At 41.4% G+C, this 17,744-nt stretch overlaps 1 protein-coding gene across 4 annotated transcripts in view; it reads right to left on the bottom strand.

Moving 5' to 3' along the window:
* Nucleotides 1-17,744, bottom strand: part of setbp1 (SET binding protein 1) — a 375,242-nt gene that overhangs the window by 114,463 nt on the left and 243,035 nt on the right. The gene's annotated exons all lie outside the window — the stretch shown is intronic.

A 17,744-nucleotide genomic window follows, 5' to 3' on the forward strand; every position in this document is an offset into this window, starting at 1 on the left:
CCACATTTAGAGGAGGGGGCAAATGAAAGACTCGGTCATCCATAATTACTTTTTCATGTTTCCTAATGCATGATCATGGCATTAATAATGGCCTGGGGGCAGGTCTTCAGTCAGTCTTCTTGGCTACACTTGGCTTACAACATGGGGAAGACTCCGAAAGGTAGAAAACAAATAATCTAAAAAAGAAATGGTGCTTAAACATTTCCAAACTATTTCTACATTTCCAGTTGTCAAAAAAACCAAAAAGCTGTCCACAATATTGATTGTTGTATTAATGACATGAAAGATTCTTGGTGCAAGACTACCATTTAAAAAATAGTATAAACCTCTGTTGACATTGCTAGTGTGCCCAATTTAACTGTCACAATGTGCTGCCTGAATAGGCAGGAGACTAGCTTTGCAAAATGTAGCGATACAGTGTTAGGCCTAGAGCTCCATTCAGACTTCTAGCACAAACTCAGAAAACAGCTGGCACAATACAGATTCTGTCACTGGATGTCTGAAATGCACTTTATAAATACACTTTAGGGTTTAAAACTAATTTATTTTAGCAGAAAATTGGTACTGCACCAGCTTTTTTTTTTAACTGTATATTATTAATAGATTGTCCAGTTTAGATAGCTTTGAACCATTTTACACAGCTAAATCTAACACTGGATTGACCATATCCTGGATGAGGTATCCAACAAAGAGAAGTTATTTGATATTGTTTCAAGTTATTAAAATTCTTTTGGATCACAAATTGCAGTCTAAATAAAAATAAACGATTGTTTGTGTGTCACTATGCGTGGAGTTTAAAAATTTGGTGCAACTATACAACATTTATAAAAATGAGGATAGGCTAAGGCAGTAACAAATGCAAGACTTTCTACGATAAGAAAAAGGCCATTATGTCCAAAATGACCATCTCTTCAACAGCTACAATAACTATATAAAGGATTGAATATTACCAGTCGAAAGAAAGATCCAAAGGTCTAAAAAGAAAAATCTAGAGCAAGTGTCCTTCCTAAATTGCAATCAAATATCATAGTAACAGATTGTTACATTCTCCAAAGAAAGACTGACTTGCATTTATATAGCGCCTTTCATGACCTCAGGACGTCCCAAAGCGCTTTATCGTCAATGAAGTACTTTTTGAAGTGAAGTCACTGTTGCAATGTAGGAAATGCGGCAGCCAATTTGTGCAAACAGCAATATGATAATGACCAGGTAATCTGTTTTTGTGTGATGTTGATTGAGGGATAAATATTGGCCATGACACTGGGGATAACTCCCCTGCTCTTCGAAATAGTGCCATGGGGTCTTTTACGTCCATGTGAGAGGGCAGCCCGGCCTCGGTTTAACATCTCATCCAAAAAACGGTATCTCCAACAGTGCAGCACTCCCTCAGTATTGCACTGGAGTGCCAGGTTACATTTTTGTGCTCAAGTCTCTGGAGTGGGACAGTTATCAGAATGGCAATCCCCAACATACTTTAATATCAAAATTAAAACTAGTGGAGTTTATCAAATTTGTAAGATGATAACAGTTATTTAATACATTGTTATTTTTGTTTATTCAATCATTCACTGGATATGGGCGTTGCTGACAAGGCCAGCATTTATTGCCCATCCCTAATTAAGAGTCAACCACACTGCTGTGGGTCTGGAGTCACATATGGGCCAGACCGGGTAAGGACAGCAGATTTCCTTCCCTAAAGGACATTAGTGAACCAGATGGGTTTTTACAACAATTCGGTAGTTTCATGGTTACCATTACTGATACTAGTTTTTTAATTCCAAATTTATTTAATTAACTGAATTTAAAATTCCCCAGCTGTTGTGGTGGGATTTGAACTCACGTCTCCGGATCATTAGTCCAGGCCCCTGGATTACTAGTCCAGTAACATAACCACTATGCTACCATACCCACATTTTCAGGAATAGTGTCATAACATTATATTTGTAACACTATGTTGAAAATTACTTACAAAAGTTAGGTAAACAGTTCCCAGTGACATCCCAAATTTGCCGCTTTTACACATGTCAATGAGACTAACTCCCTAAGAAAGTACAATTGTGGCGTTACCACTAGTCAGCATTTCCATGCAGTCTTACATAGAATATACAGCACAGAAACAGACCATTTGGCCCAACCAGTTAATGCAGGTGTTTATGCTGAACATGTAACCTCATTCCAATTACTTCTATTCCTCTATCTAATACCATCATTAGTTTAACATATTTGATGTATAATTTTTCTGCTCGTTAATGCTTGTCATGACTTCAAAGTGGGGAAGCATACTCTAGAGTGCTACCTTTTCACTAACATCAAGGGAAAAATATAGCATTTTGTATCTTAATGCATTGTTATTTACAATACGATTTGGGAATTTATGAAGGCAATTTTGTATTGCAGGCTACAAATGGTCAATGAAAAATAATAAAATAAAAGTCTTTGACAAGTTACCACATAGGAGACTATTGGAGAAGATTAAGAAGTATGGAATTATGGAGAGGGCAGAAAATTGGATTAAAATTGGAGTTAAGGGCAGTTTCTCAAAGTGATTAGAAGTGGGTAGTGGTGTCCCGTAGGGTTCTGTTCTGTTCTGGGACGATTTCTGTTCACTGCGTATATCCATGATTTGGATACGTGACTTAACAGACTGGTGTCCAAATGTGCAAATGGTACTAAAATAGGATGCATAGCAAATAATTCTGAGGACTAAAGGAAGCTTCAACGAGATATTGGTGAAGTGGTGCAATAGGCAAAATAGTGGCCAAAGGAATTCAATATAAGTGTGAGGTAATAATTATACTTTGAATGGGAATAGGTATATATAATTAAAAAAAATAAATGAAATGGGCAGGCAACAGTATATGAATAAACTCCACAGCAGAGTGGAGTTATACAAAGCTCTGCACATGCAAACTTGAAACACAGTCTGCTCAACAAAACTGAGACAGTGTAACTATCCCATAATATCCTTCAGTGTGTTTTAACCAAACTTTTCTTCTGCTACACAGAGAGGAATGCATAAAGGAATATAAACTGAGATTTGGATAAAGTGATCAGATGAAAACACAATGAAGGAATCAGAATGACATTCTTTTGCTTACCAGTATGAGTTGTCCATAGAAGATTTGATGCTACAGAATTGGCCTGGTAAGTGTAAGGCCATTAAAAGGGGATAGAAGCAGAAGCAGAAGCCGAAATTTTGCCAGCGCTCAGCGAACGGTATGGGTGGCGGGTCAGCTGTTAAATTTTAAATGATTGACAATGGGTCGGGAACCCGCTGTCAAAACGCGCACACTGGACTTTCCTGATGTCGGGTCTGTCAGCGCTGAGCAGACCTAACTGGCAGCGGCGAGGGAGGCAATTAAAATCCTTAGCGGCTTGTTTACAGCCACTTATCAATGTTTTTTCCCCCAGCTTTTTGAATTTGACAGATCGGCCATTGGTTTCCCGTTGTGCATAGACCTCGTCTGTGAAGCTGAGGCAGGAGGTCAGTGGCCATTGAATCAGCTGATGAGTTGACAGCTTCAAATGTCAAGTCAAAGCTCCCAGCTAATTGAGAAATGTTTCCTTAACCGCTAGCTTCTCTAAACTGCATTTCCACTACAGATTCAGGATGTTGCAAGTCTTTACACAAGTCTCCATCCAGTCTGACCTCATTACCTCTCCCACCATTGACATTGCTTCTGTTATCTCTACCTCACCTGCCATCTATTCCACCAGCATGGGTGCCCTTGAAACACTCTCACCTTGGTCCTCAGAATCCCTTCATGATCAGCCCCAACACCAGCATCATTAGGCACACCAGCAGCACCAACAACAACACCAACCTTCTCCGCAATCACCTGATGCTGCACAGGACACAGGGCATCAGCCCCCGACCACATTGCTGCCCAGGAGGCCAGGGATGGCCACATTTACTTCACTTGATGTTGTACACCCTGGCTTCCACATGATACGTCAGGTTGGCACCAACCCACAGCAATACCGTAATGCATCCCTACAATGCCCAAACCATTCCTTTCACACTCATCACCACTGCAGGGGGTACCGTTATGTCTCACCATTCATTGCAATTCACTAAGCCACTTCCAAACGTGCACACAAATCTGTCCAAGAACGCAAAGTGTTGAAAGTAAAGGTTTCAATGTTTGACACCACATTAACAGAAACTTTACATGAACATTGCATAAAACACCCAAATGCCTACCCTTGTGTGTTGTTAGTTGGTATGATTGGACAAGGATGAGGGTGAGTGTGAGGGGCGGCTATTGAGATGGGGAAGTGATAATGTAGATAGAGAGGGATGGCTGGAGGTGCAAGGTAAGTTGGTGTGAGTAAGGATGTGCAGGAGTAGGGTAGGGAGGGCAGAGTGATGGGGATGTGATGAGAGGCACAGCAGGATGAGGTTGTGTGTGGTTTTGTACCAACATTTCGTGATCTACTGAGATCATTGAAACATTTACAGCATTGCACCCAGGTCCTCCTGACCACATCCTTGCACAAGCCCTCCTGTGTAATGTGCAACCAGGCTGTGTTGATCTCCTGGGGAGGTCTCTTCCACCCATGGGAAGGGAAGAGGACCTCCCATTGGAGAGCCTGGGTGCAGCCGTGCACCTTTGTGCAGTGCTTGTCAGTATTTGCAACACCTCAATGTTGTAGAACACTGACAGCACAACTGTCAAAATGAATGTGGCCATGGTCCCTTTAAGGAAACCGGCTGATGACGCGTCATTAAATGTCACCAGACCCGATTCCTCTAATTGGCTGGGAAATGTGCTGGTCGGGCTTAGCAAGCCCCATCACAGGAAATGCATTTCAGAGGCCAGGATGGAGCCAGCAACGGGGTCGGGACCCGCCACGGACCCACTGAGGTTTGTAAAATCACAGCCACAGTATTCGTTCCTCAAATCTAAGAGATAGATTGCGTAAGCTACTGAAACACACAATGAACTGAAAGCCTCTTCCTGTTTAAATACCAGTTTCGCTCTGGAGTGTACCTGGTGTAGGTTTCAACGCTGAAGCAAAATCTAAGAGTAGCGTTTTCGCTTTGGGTGCAATCGGCGATTCCAGCGCAAATTGCGGCCAAAATTAGGCTCGTTTTAAAAAGTGATCCCCCACCCTGTGTTTCCGCTCAAATTCATTTGCATATCGTAAAATTGGCCATTAACCAGCGTAATCGTGCATTTAAAAAAATTTAATTGAAAGAAAAATTTTGCTTTAAAAAAATTCCGATATATTTACGAGTGGTAACTTAGTAAAGTTTGATTAATACAGCTGAAAATGGGATTATCACAAAAAATAAGCATTTTAAAATCACAAGTGTTAATCCACTGCCCGTGAGTAATCCGATTTTAAATTACTGAAAGTGATTTAAAAAATATACAAAACTATTTTCTAGTTAGATTGGGGTACAGTAGTCAATTCCTTAGTAATTACTTTATAAAAATTTCATCAAAACCTTTTAAAACGTACCTATTAGTATCCTTGGGCCCAAAAAGATCCAACGTAAATTTTGGACCCTCTTCGAAGGCCTGCAAATGAGCGCAATTAGCAGACACTCCCAATGGTGATTCATTCACCCTGGGGACATGGCCAGTTTTGTGGGCCAGACCTGGTTGTTGCGCGATGTTTTTTAAACTAGCGCAAACGATCGTGGAAACTCGGGTTGCGCTGAATGCAATTTGCGCTTAAAATTTCGCAATCTTTTGCGCCATTTACACCAATATCGGAATTATGCCGGAAAAACCAGTGCAATCGAGCAGAAACTCCTGGCCCTAACGTCATAACGTTGCTGTATTGTGTACTCCAGAGCCATATCATTTCTAAAACTACCCAAAAAGTGGAGTTCAGTTTGGTAGAAGGAAGTATTAATATGGTTTCCAAATCTCAAACAGAATCCCAGGCCAGTAGCATTATTCCCTCGAGGCACACATGCCACAGAACAGTGGAACTCCAGTGGCACCTGCCACTATGCCAGGTATAACTATACACCTGTCTGTCCCTCTTATTAACACCACAAAATGTTAGAATTAAGCTAGTTTACTTTATCCCCTAAGGGTGCTGACTCACACAGGTGCACAGTTCCACAGGTGCTACCTGCACTCAATTACTCTCTCTCTGGTCTGCTGTACCTCTCCCTCTGGTCTGCTGCACCTCTCCCTCTGGTCTGCTGCACCTCTCCCTCTGGTCTGCTGCACCTCTCCCTCTGGTCTGCTGCACCTCTCCCTCTGGTCTGCTGCACCTCTCCCTCTGGTCTGCTGCACCTCTCCCTCTGGTCTGCTGCACCTCTCCCTCTGGTCTGCTGCACCTCTCCCTCTGGTCTGCTGCACCTCTCCCTCTGGTCTGCTGCACCTCTCCCTCTGGTCTGCTGCATCTCTCCCTCTGGTCTGCTGCACCTCTCCCTCTGGTCTGCTGCACCTCTCCCTCTGGTCTGCTGCACCTCTCCCTCTGGTCTGCTGCACCTCTCCCTCTGGTCTGCTGCACCTCTCCCTCTGGTCTGCTGCATCTCTCCCTCTGGTCTGCTGCACCTCTCCCTCTGGTCTGCTGCACCTCTCCCTCTGGTCTGCTGTATCTCTCCCTCTGGTCTGCTGCACCTCTCCCTCTGGTCTGCTGCTCCTCTCCATCTGGTCTATTATACCTCCCTCTGGTTTGCTGCATCTCTCCCTTTGGTCTGCTGCACCTCTCCATCTGGTCTATTATACCTCTCCCTCTGGTCTGCTGTACCTCTCCATCTGGTCTATTATACCTCTCCCTCTGGTCTGCTGTACCTCTCCCTCTGGTCTGCTGTATTTCTCCCTCTGGTCTGCTGTACCTCTCCCTCTGGTCTGCTGTACCTCTCCCTCTGGTCTGCTGCATCTCTCCCTCTGGTCTGCTGTACCTCTCCCTCTGGTCTGCTGCATCTCTCCCTCTGGTCTGCTGCACCTCTCCCTCTGGTCTGCTGTATCTCTCCCTCTGGTCTATTGTACTTCTCCCTTTGGTCTATTGTACCTCTCTCTGGTCTGCTGTACCTCGCCCGCTGGTCTGTTATATCTCTCTCTGGTCTATTGTACCTCTCCCTTTGGTCTATTGTATCTCTCTCTGGTCTGCTGTACCTCTCTCTCTGGCCTATTGCAACTCTCTTCACGGTAAAGTTTGACGATAAGGGTTGGCAGGCTTTTCAATCCCAGATGCTGTCACTGTTGAGCCCAATCCAATTTATACCAAACATCCACACAGACGGTCTTTTCTGCAAGGGTCACTAGATAGTGATCAGGTTCTAAGGTTGATTTTCCACCCCCTAACCCGGGGCGGTGAAGTTAACTGTAGATCAGCACAGACTGGGATCAAATGTGGGACATGCTTGACCTGAACAGCTTAGTACCACATCAGGGGAGCTGTGGCTTGTATTTTAAACAGATCAAGCTCTGTATCGGCACTAACTGGAGAAAACCTGGACCAGAGTTACTTGGTGCCCAGGTATAAAATGCAGTTTCAGAAGGACACCAGGATCAACTAACAGGTTGTGTTTGACATAACAGCAGAAAATGCTGGAAACACTCAGCAGGTCAAGCAGCATCCTCTCTCCACGGATGCTACCTGACCTGCTGAGTGTTTCCAGCATTTTCTGTTGTTATTTCAGATTTCCAGTACCCGCAGTATTTTGCTATTGTATCGGTGTGTGGGTTGCATTTGACGCCTGTTAAAATCGCAAGAGATTTTTTTAAACTATACTTTGTGAATCAGCCACACTTCCATCTGAGCAGTTTATTTCTCAAGCGGAATCCTTTATTAAGAGGCCGCGTGTATTGAGATAAGCAGCTGGTTAGCGCGTCTTTAATTGCTTCCTGCTGCGCTTCTCAAACATCTGAACCATTGTTCTATTCATTTGCATATATTAATAAATTCAAAACTTAAAACAACATACACTGCTGATTCTTCTTCTAGGTTAATTACAACATGCTCTCCATGTGGAGCCAAATTGAAAGCAGTTAAATGTTCAAAGCTTTCCATTAGTGAATTTGTTTTAAAAAATTAATAACATTAGTGACTGTGGTCTGGTCTGTAGCAAAACACTCATCCCATCTCCAGGGAACTAACCCCCTTTCAATACCTTTTTCCCCCCAAAAAAATGACTGTCATTCCATATATAAAAATCAAATCTCAAACAAAAATATGACAAGTAGAAAGATTTTCAAACATTTTCTGATGACTGATTGCCACGGGAAACCTGCCTTGCTCTTTCCAGCTGCTGATGGACCTGCTGTGCATTTGCAGCATTTCTGTTTTATTACAGATTTGCAGCATTTCCTTTACTGTTCAAAACATTTTATATTTGTTCCGATCTTCATTTAGATCAAGTACTTATGCCAAATACATTTAATATTTTCCTTTCATTAAAAACTATATTGAATTGAATGTTTTACAAATGAAATTTTAAAAAATCATTATTTTGCATATTTTTTGTATTAAAACAATCTTAATTATCAACCGTTAGCAGTTCAAATTATACCTGCTACTTAATGGACTGCTGACAGCCTGGAGAATGCTGTATTAAACATTAGTTAACAAATAGTCAAAGTCTGACCTCTCACTGACATAAAGATAGGTAGTTGCATGTGAAGTCAACCGACATGCAGTGTGAACTGCACTTCACCAATTCAGCCATGGCTGTTTCTACTGCATTTTCTCCCTTGAGGCATAATTTCAAGGCATCTAAAGCCACAGATACAGCTGCAAGTATCATGAATTGATTTGGAAACACACTGCAATGGCAGTGCAGCCTAAACTGAGTGTAATGAGGGAGGGGGGTGGGTGGAATTGGGGAAGACGATGAAATAGAAACCAGGTGATTAGGCCCAAGCCACTCACCTTGGGTTTATCTTCAAAAAGTAAACATAGAACAAAAACCAGTGGCTGTTTCTGCAAATCAGTGGAGCTCTTAATCTGATGAAATCACACAGAGAAACTGAGAAAAGCAGATTTATTACAAATGCAGCCAGTCATCTTCCAGCGGTCTCATTATTCCTGAATACGACAAGCTCCTGCGGCACTCTGGCTCCCCTACTCCTCCCCCACCACCCCTTAACTCTCACACTTAGCATGCAGTACATGTCAGAAAAGCTGTAATAGGACCAATAAAAATGCCTGCACGCTCACAGGGGTCACAGCGATGCAGTTGTATGGTTGTACAGTCTATCTGCTGTAGTTGAGTATACTGAATTATACCAGCTCTGTTTCAGGTCTCCAAACCACACAGAAAAATGATTACAGATGATATCTGAAGCCTTAATGCTGACCATCTTTTGTCACCACTACAAGGCTCATTCAGACATGACTTGTGAGTTAATTAGTAGACAAGCCTGCTGTTTTATTTATACTGCTGTCCTATTTTTAATGTAACAGTAACTACATTGGAGCTTTGAAAACAGGAGGATGCACAGCAGTTTGCATTCAAACCTGTCCTGTTTGGAGCAAGATCTTCCTGCTTATTGTTTTCCATTGAAAAAAATGAAAATCCAATTTATTGCACATTTAGATAGTTATTGGTCTTATTTCCCACACTGATACCAACATATTATGTACTAGCACAAAAAGCCATTTTGTACTTTGCATCAATGCAATTAAAGAGTTATCACCCACACCAGAAAGAGGGGGGGAAATTGTGCTGCTAGAAAATATTATTGCAGTACATTAAAAGGAAAAGTACTGGCAGGATATAGAATGGGCCAGCATTTCTTATGCCTCAATTTTATGTGGCACAATTAAAGGCCTAGTACAGTACAGCAAGGTGCTCTGCCACTTCTTTAAAAACAAACCTAACTTTCATATCCAAATCAAATGAAATTTGATTAATTTCCCTAATGTAACAGGAGTCATATAAAAGTGCCCCTATTTATTTACAAAAGAAAATGCACACAAAAACCACCATGTACTCCAATGGGCAGGAAGTGGCTACAGCTCCCTGTTGTACCATCAAATGCTGCTGATTCACCATCACTGACCACTCCAAAACATATTCTAATTCATGTGCTACTTTAGTGCCACGGTGAAAATAAGGTGGATTTTTCTTTTGCCCTCGAATGTAATGCAGGTATAATTGCTTGACTGCTCACACCTGCACTGGTATCCAGAATCTCCGGAAAGTCGCTGACCGACACCCGTAGAGTTTAAGATGCTACACTCAGACTGGTTCCTCAAGCCAGTGAGCATCAAGTGTGAATGAAAATGACCTAATTATGCACTGTTTACAACAGTTTCAAAACCAACAGTGGCTCCTGATTAAAAACAGAACTAGGACACAAAACAATATGATTTGATCTACTTTCTCATTGGGAGACACAGAAAACACAAATCGCATTATAGACTCGGGCATAAAAACACAAAGCGGCTGTCAAACTGTTGCAAGTGGCATTTGTGTAAATGACCTTCCTTTGAAAAATGTGCATGAAGCAATACTCTTTTAATGTTTAACCTCTCAACTGCAGAACGTAAAAAGAAAACTGAATGGAAAGTAGACTGTATTCTGGCCTAGATTTAAAGTCTTGCTTGGGCACCTTAACTACAAACAGGTAAATGCAAAGAGTTTCCTGATCCATTTTGATAAAAAGTGGAATAAGAATGTTTTAAAAAGAAAAGTGGGACAGTATTGGTAAGATTTCTTTTAAATCAACACAAACTATTGTAGAAGTGTCCCTTATAACAGAAACATTCATAAAAGGGCACCAGCCTAACCGTTAGAAAAGTGCAGCATGGGACTACAATTTTAATAATTCACATTGGGAAGATGTATAATTTTCCAATATGCAGCAATGATTTTGTGGAGTTCTGCAATATTACTGAGAATATGTTGAACGCACAGGAGCTTCAGTTTTACATACTGCACATTCACATAAACTCCCTTTAGGTTACAGTGCTGCTGCCAAAGTCAGGCAGCAGCATCACTGTAGTATAGAAAATGCAAATGGTCTACACCTGAAATGTTAACTTGCCTGTTCTCTCCAAAGATGCTGACTGACTAGCTGAGTGATTCCAAAATGTTCTGTTTTTATTACTGCCCTATAGATAAGGCAGTGCTAATGCCTCCATGGAGTGAGTGCCACCTCAAAGAGTATGTTTGTCTCATGTCAAGTGTAAGTAAACAGTTGCTGCTTGTAGTGAAAGCTGTCACTGCCCAGCACGTTTTCTGGCCATGGACCATTTTAACATTGCTACTTTGAGGTTCGAAAATAAAAAGGCACAAGAGTGTATTTAATCAAGTGCACACATGAAAATGTACCTGTTTTTGCATTTCTAGAGCACCAGGAACCCTAGCAGATCACAGAACTACTTCAAGTGGCAAAAGTTCTGGAATAAAAACGAGGAGTAGTTTCCTTCATTACTTAAAACAGCTTTTCTAAAATGATAGTGCAGTTTTCTACTTTTAATCCACTTCATTTGTTTCTAGTTTTTTCAAGTGTAATATGTCTTTTCCAAAATAAAATTTAAGGTTCTGCCTCAAGCACACTGCTGGTTACAACAATACTATTTTACTTATCAATGTCTGTCAAACGGGCAAAGACAGGTACTGCCAATTACTGTAATAAAAACAGAAAATGCTGGAAATACTCAGCAGGTCAGGCAGCATCTGTGGAGAGAGAAACAGAGTTAACGCTTCAGGTCGATGACCTTCTGTCCATTTATGTAGGGCCTTTGACTTAAAAAAAAGTTCCAATGTACTTCAGAAATGAAAACGGATGCCACGCCAGAAAAAAGAGCTATCTCTCTCCACAGATGCTGTCTGACCGGCTGAGTATTTCCAGCATTTTCTGTTTTTATTTAAGAGATTAGGAGGATTGACTAAAAGCTATATCCAGGAGATATGTTTTTCAGGAGTTTCTTAAAGGTGGATGGACAGAGAGATTTAGGTAGAGAGCTCCAAAGGCTTGGATCAAAATGTTTGAAGACATTGCTACCAATATTATGAAAAGAGAGGCAAGTGCACCGAAGGCAAAAATAAGAGGAATGGGGCACTTTGGAAAGGATAAAGGGCTGGGGCAAATGCAGAATACGGTTCAAGTAAGGCCATTGATGAACAAGGATATTTTTAATTGAATAGGGGATAGGGAGCCAGTGTAGGTCAGCAAGGATGGGGATGATGGACGAGCAGGACCTGGCGCATCATGTGGGATATCTGCGCCAGAGCTTTGAACATGTTAGCTTATATAGGACAAAGGCTAGCACGAAGAGCAATTGAGCAGTCAAAGAGAAATGACAAAGGCATGTATAAACATTTCAACAGTAAGGTAGGGGTGGAATTAGCAATGTTCTGGAGGTGGAAGTAAGCGGTCTTTGTGGGGATGGGATGTGGGTTTAAAAACTCTGTGCAAGGTCGAACAAGATCGCTACTAGTTTGGTTCGGTATGTGAGCGTGGGAAGTGAGGGGAATGGACTCATGCCAAAGAAGCAGAGTTTGTGGTGAGCACCAAAGATAATGACTGCACAAAATGCAGTCAAGAACTTGTAGCAAGATAGAGCTGGGGACATGTGAAAGCTAACCCCATGCCTGTGAATAATATTGCTGAGGGGCAACATGATGATAAGGAAGAGGAGGAGGCCGAGAATAGGGGGAGTCTGGAGTTGACAGTGTGGTGAGGGATTAGAAGCCATTGTTGGAAATGCACTGGCTATAATTGGTTATGCAAAAATGAGGAATGGAATCACGCAAGAGCAGTTCAAAGCAACTGGATAATAGGGAAGAGCCATTGGAAGAGGATGGTGTGATCAACCATAATGAATGCTGTGGAAAGGTTAAGGAGGAACAGTTGGGCAGGAAAAAGTTAGAAAAATAAACAAATATTTTTAAAAGGAAAGAAACTGACCCATTCTTCTTACTGCAGAAACTACTAATCTAACCAAGGATCTGTACTGAACACAATGGCCGCGATTTCCCCAACCTTGGCGGGCGATGTTGGTGGCAGGTCCTGACCCCGCTGCTGGCTCCAGCCCGCTGTCCAAAATGATTTTCCAATGATTGGGCTCGTTAAGCCCGCCCAGCGTGTTTGCCGGCCAATTGAAGGAAGCCAGTCTGATGACATCACTTGATGACATGTCATTAGCCGGTTTCCTTAAAGGGATCATGCGCAAATTGATTTTGACAGTTGTGCTGTCAGTGTTCTACAGCATTGAGGTGCTGCAAACACTGACAAGCACTGCACAAAGGTGCACGGCTGCACCCAGGCTCTCCCATGACTCCCTCCATATGCTTATGGAGCGAGTCACAGCACGCAGGAGGTTCTCATCCCTTCCAATGGGCGGAAGAGACCTCCCCAGGAGACCAAAGCAGCCTGGTTGCACATTGCACAGGAGGACACAAGCAGGGATGTGGTCAGGAGGACCAGGCTGTAGTGGCGCAAACCTTTCAATGATCTCAGTAGATCACGAAACGTTACTGCAAAGCCACACTCAACCTCATCCTGCTGTGCCACTCATCACATCCCCATCACTCTGCCTTCCCTACCCTACTCCTGCACAACCTTACTCACACCAACTTACCTTATACCTCCACCCATCCCTCTCTATCTACATTATCACTTCCCCATCTCACTAGCCACCATTCATGCTCACCCTCATCCTAGTCCAATCATACCAACTAACAACTCACAAGGCTAGACACTTGGGTGTTTTATGCAATGTTCATGCAATGTTTCTGTTAATGTGGTGTCAAACTTTGAAACCTTATTTTCAACACTTTGCGTTCTTGGACAGATCTGTGTGCACCTTTGGAAGTGGCTTAGTGAGTTGCAGTGAATGGTGAGACATAACAGTACCCCTGCAATGGTGATGAGTGTGAAAGGAATGGCTTGGGCATTGTAGGGATGCTTTATGGTATTGGTGTGGGGTGGTGCCAACCTGATGCATCATGTGGCAGCCAGGGTGTACAGTGTCAAGTGAAGTAAATCTGGCCATGGTGAGGCCATCCCTGGCCTCCTGGGCAGCAATGTGGTCGGGTGCTGATGCCCTGTGTCCTGTGCAGCATCAGTTGATTGCGGAGAAGGTTGCTGTTGTTGTTGGTGCTGCTGGTGTTGGGGCTGATCGTGGTGGGATTCTGAGGACCAAGGTGAGATAGTTTAAAGTGCACCGATGCTGATGTAATAGATGGCAGGTGAACTTGAGATGACAGAAGCGATCTGTCAATGGTGAGAGAGGTTGTTGCAATGAGGCGACATTGGATAGAGTTTACTCCAAACACTTGAAACCTGCATAAAGCTCAATCTGTCTTCCAAATGCAGTAAGCAACAGCTTCTGAGCTTGGAAAGTGAACAGATGTGAGATAGATGGGAGCTTTTCGAGCACATTTGCAGTTGTGAAGTAATGAGATGATTCCACAGTCATACAACTCCCGACCTGCTTACTTGACGTGATCCCCGAGCAGCAGGACCTCGTGGACGACCTCAAAATGTAAAAGCGAGCGCAAAATTCTTCTTAATGGGCGGTTAACAAGGTCATAATGACCTGAATTGTCTCCCGGCCACTGCATGCCCACCACCGAACGCGCCCGCAAAATTCTCCCCAATGTCACCAACACCATTTCCCTATTTTCTTGTACAGGGCTGTGGTATTAATAGCCGGGATTTGAGCAAAATCTTTAAGAACACATTGTGTTACAATCTATTTATTGCCAAAGATTCACTAACCACCTGCCGAGAACAACAGTTAAGTAGTGTACCTGGAGATTAAGTTATTGCATAGTAACCCAATCTTGAACCTATTAAAGCTAATAGATTTTTTTAATTCAGCTTTGTTGAAGTCAGTTAAGCAATGTGAAGTGTGGGAGATATTATTTACAGTTATCGTTAACCTCTGAAACTACTCATTGTGTCAAAACGTCTTTTATTTCCCCCCAAGCAGCAGAAGGAAACAATTTAACTTTATGCTCACAAACAACATGGTACAATCATAGCAACAGAGGTTATTTTCAAATAACTTAAAGTTGCTTAACTCAACAAAACCAAGAGGTTGTCTCTGATGTCTTCTTCCATGTGTTGAAACAAATCTGTGAACATGTTGTGTATAAACAGTTTGTTTTGGATTCATTAAAACTAACTCAAGAGGAAAATATTGGCAAACATGTTTTAAGCATGTGTCTGGATGACACACAAACAATTTGAGGTTTATTAAATGAAAGAAGAATTCGCCTCTGCTCTAATAAATATAATGCTGTGTGCTTATCAAAGTATTTTAGATTCAGTGTACATTAGATAAACATTTCTAAATGATGGGCAAATGTTAATATTGGCTAAAAGGGAAGGAAACTGCTTCTTTCCCCTTTACATACCACGGGCTGAATTTCCTACTAAAGGTAAGCAGGAGATGGAAATATGGTGGGTCTCAATGAGACACAGCACTATTTTGAGTTACCCACTATCTAATTTTTTCCTCCTTCCCTCATCCCAACTCACTGGCTAAAAAAAGCCAAAATGATTAAAAAGCTAATTTTCTCAATACCAAGCTTTGAGTAGTAAATTTGAAAGCAACAAACTGATGCGTGGCTGCTGTCCATATTAAATGCATTTTCAGTAAAACACATCTAATTTTTTGGGGCATTTCATGTTCTGAAAGCACTGAAAGTTTCCTATGCAGATGCTCAAATTACATACATGAGCACAGCTGCACCACACCAGAGAAATGCAAGAAAAAGAGAATGCTGCAGCATTTGATTGACAACATGTGTTTCACTTCACGTTTCAGTGGTATAAAGGAAGCAGATAAGGAATTCCACAAATAGAATTGTGTGTATTTTAAAATATAAATATTATGAAAGAAATCATGTCTGGTAAAGAAGTTCAAATAATAATGTATTTTATCTTTTTATACTTTGGCCATTACAAGGAAAGCAAGCAGCAGCTATCCTGACTTTAAAAAACTCCATAGTAGGCATTAAGTTTAAGTGGCAGAGAAATCTATTCTATATTTATTTATTTATTTATTTGTGTTCCTGGGATGTGGGTGACACTGGCAAGGTGGCATTTCTTGTCCACCCCTAGTATAGATATATACCAGGTAAATTATTTCCAAAGTATAGTTGTAATTGTTACAAATATAGAGTCTGATAACTGGAAATATTTTCTACATTTCTACACTTATGAAGAAACAAAGTTGATGTAACTATCCAAAGTGCATAATCCACAATGGAAGAAAAAAACAGTAGGAAAAAATACCATTTCTTTAATTCTAAAGAAACTATTAACCTATGATGAATGGAATACTATATGGAACATGTTAAACTATAACATCTTCTGTTCATTTAGTGTTTCTGTATAAAGAGACATTCCTCGTGACTGGATCAGAAACAGGTAATGAAGAGATTTGTGATTCAGCAGTTCACACCGTGTTCTTTTCCATTCTCGTCAGTGTCATGGTGGGTAGGTTGATCTGACAAATATGTGGATTGTAAAGTGGGTTAAAAAGGCATTCAATAATGATAAAGTAGATACAGGTGTACGGATACTGGAGAGATATCCAGAAAACACCAACACTAAAGAATGTAATCAATAAGCTCGAGGTGAACTTTGGGAACAGTTGGGCATTGTTGGATACATATTTTGCTTCATGAGCCAGCCCTGAATGATTGGCTGGTGTATGGAGGAAGTTTAGGCCTGAATGCCAAGAAAGCTTGCCATCTTTAATGACTCCAAGCAACTGGACAAGCTAAGTATGATGTAGGCCACTGCCTACTTAAGACAATGTTGGAAGGGGTGAAGGAGAAAGAGGGAGTCTTTTTTAATTATTTCATATCCCAGGCTGGTGCCTGTCAAAGGTTCAGTTTATGAAAATCAAGGGAAAGAAGGACCTGAAGCTCACTGTCATTAAGATTATGGAACGATTATTGATATAGATTAACTAAAATGTTAATAAAATCTTGCATCAAGATGATAAACTAAGGATGACAAAAGGTGCTTCTTTGTGGAACTCTGGAAGTTCTAGTCTACTAAAATTTGTATTTCTATACTAGATGAAGTGCAATTTAAACTCTAGGTAATCCTAGTGCTTAAAATTCTCCCTGGTCTGTGAAAAGTAAATTGAATGTAACAGAATATGTTTGGCCAAAACAAAGGACCAGGGCTCGGCAATGAAAGTGCATTTTGCATCTAACAATGCTGGTGCTGGGTTTTTGTTTGGAACTGCATCTTAAAATATTTTGTCAGTGTGTTTTCAGTTTGCAATGTAATTTGTGGGATTAATGATGGGTCATTGCACCAGTAATAAATGGTGTGATAGGTTTTCAAAATCAATGTGTGAGCTATTCGTTTTCTTCAATGTACTGGCATATCATGGATTGTACATCAGTATACATATCATATCACTTCATCTTTATTTCAGTCCCTTGTGTTCTCAGGTCCTACAAACTTCCACAGATCAAGTAAAATGAACTTTGGCTAGCCATAGATCCTTGGTATTGCTTTGTATAGAGGGGTAGCAGTGGTATTTCACTGAGCGGATAACAAATTCTACAAGACTAAGACATGGTACAGTACTTCTACTTGCTTCTCCTTGAGCTCCTCTATCCCTCCCTCAAACGAGGAGCCCGTTTGCATTTGTTATCTGCTTAGCCTAATAGATGATATGCTCTTTTGAACTCCAACATCATCAATCAATATCACCATAATTTAAAAAATAATTTGATTCTGAGTTGAGATTGCTTTGGAACCACGTTGATGGTGCTCACATTATTAAATTAGCTTATGTTCACTTACTATAGTGTTTTCAAATGGCTTTACTTTCTAGAAAAA

The sequence above is a fragment of the Somniosus microcephalus genome, chromosome 2 (assembly GCF_052327205.1).
Source record: "Somniosus microcephalus isolate GS21.2 chromosome 2, FLI_Smic_1.0, whole genome shotgun sequence".
NCBI classification, from domain to species: Eukaryota; Metazoa; Chordata; class Chondrichthyes; order Squaliformes; family Somniosidae; genus Somniosus; species Somniosus microcephalus.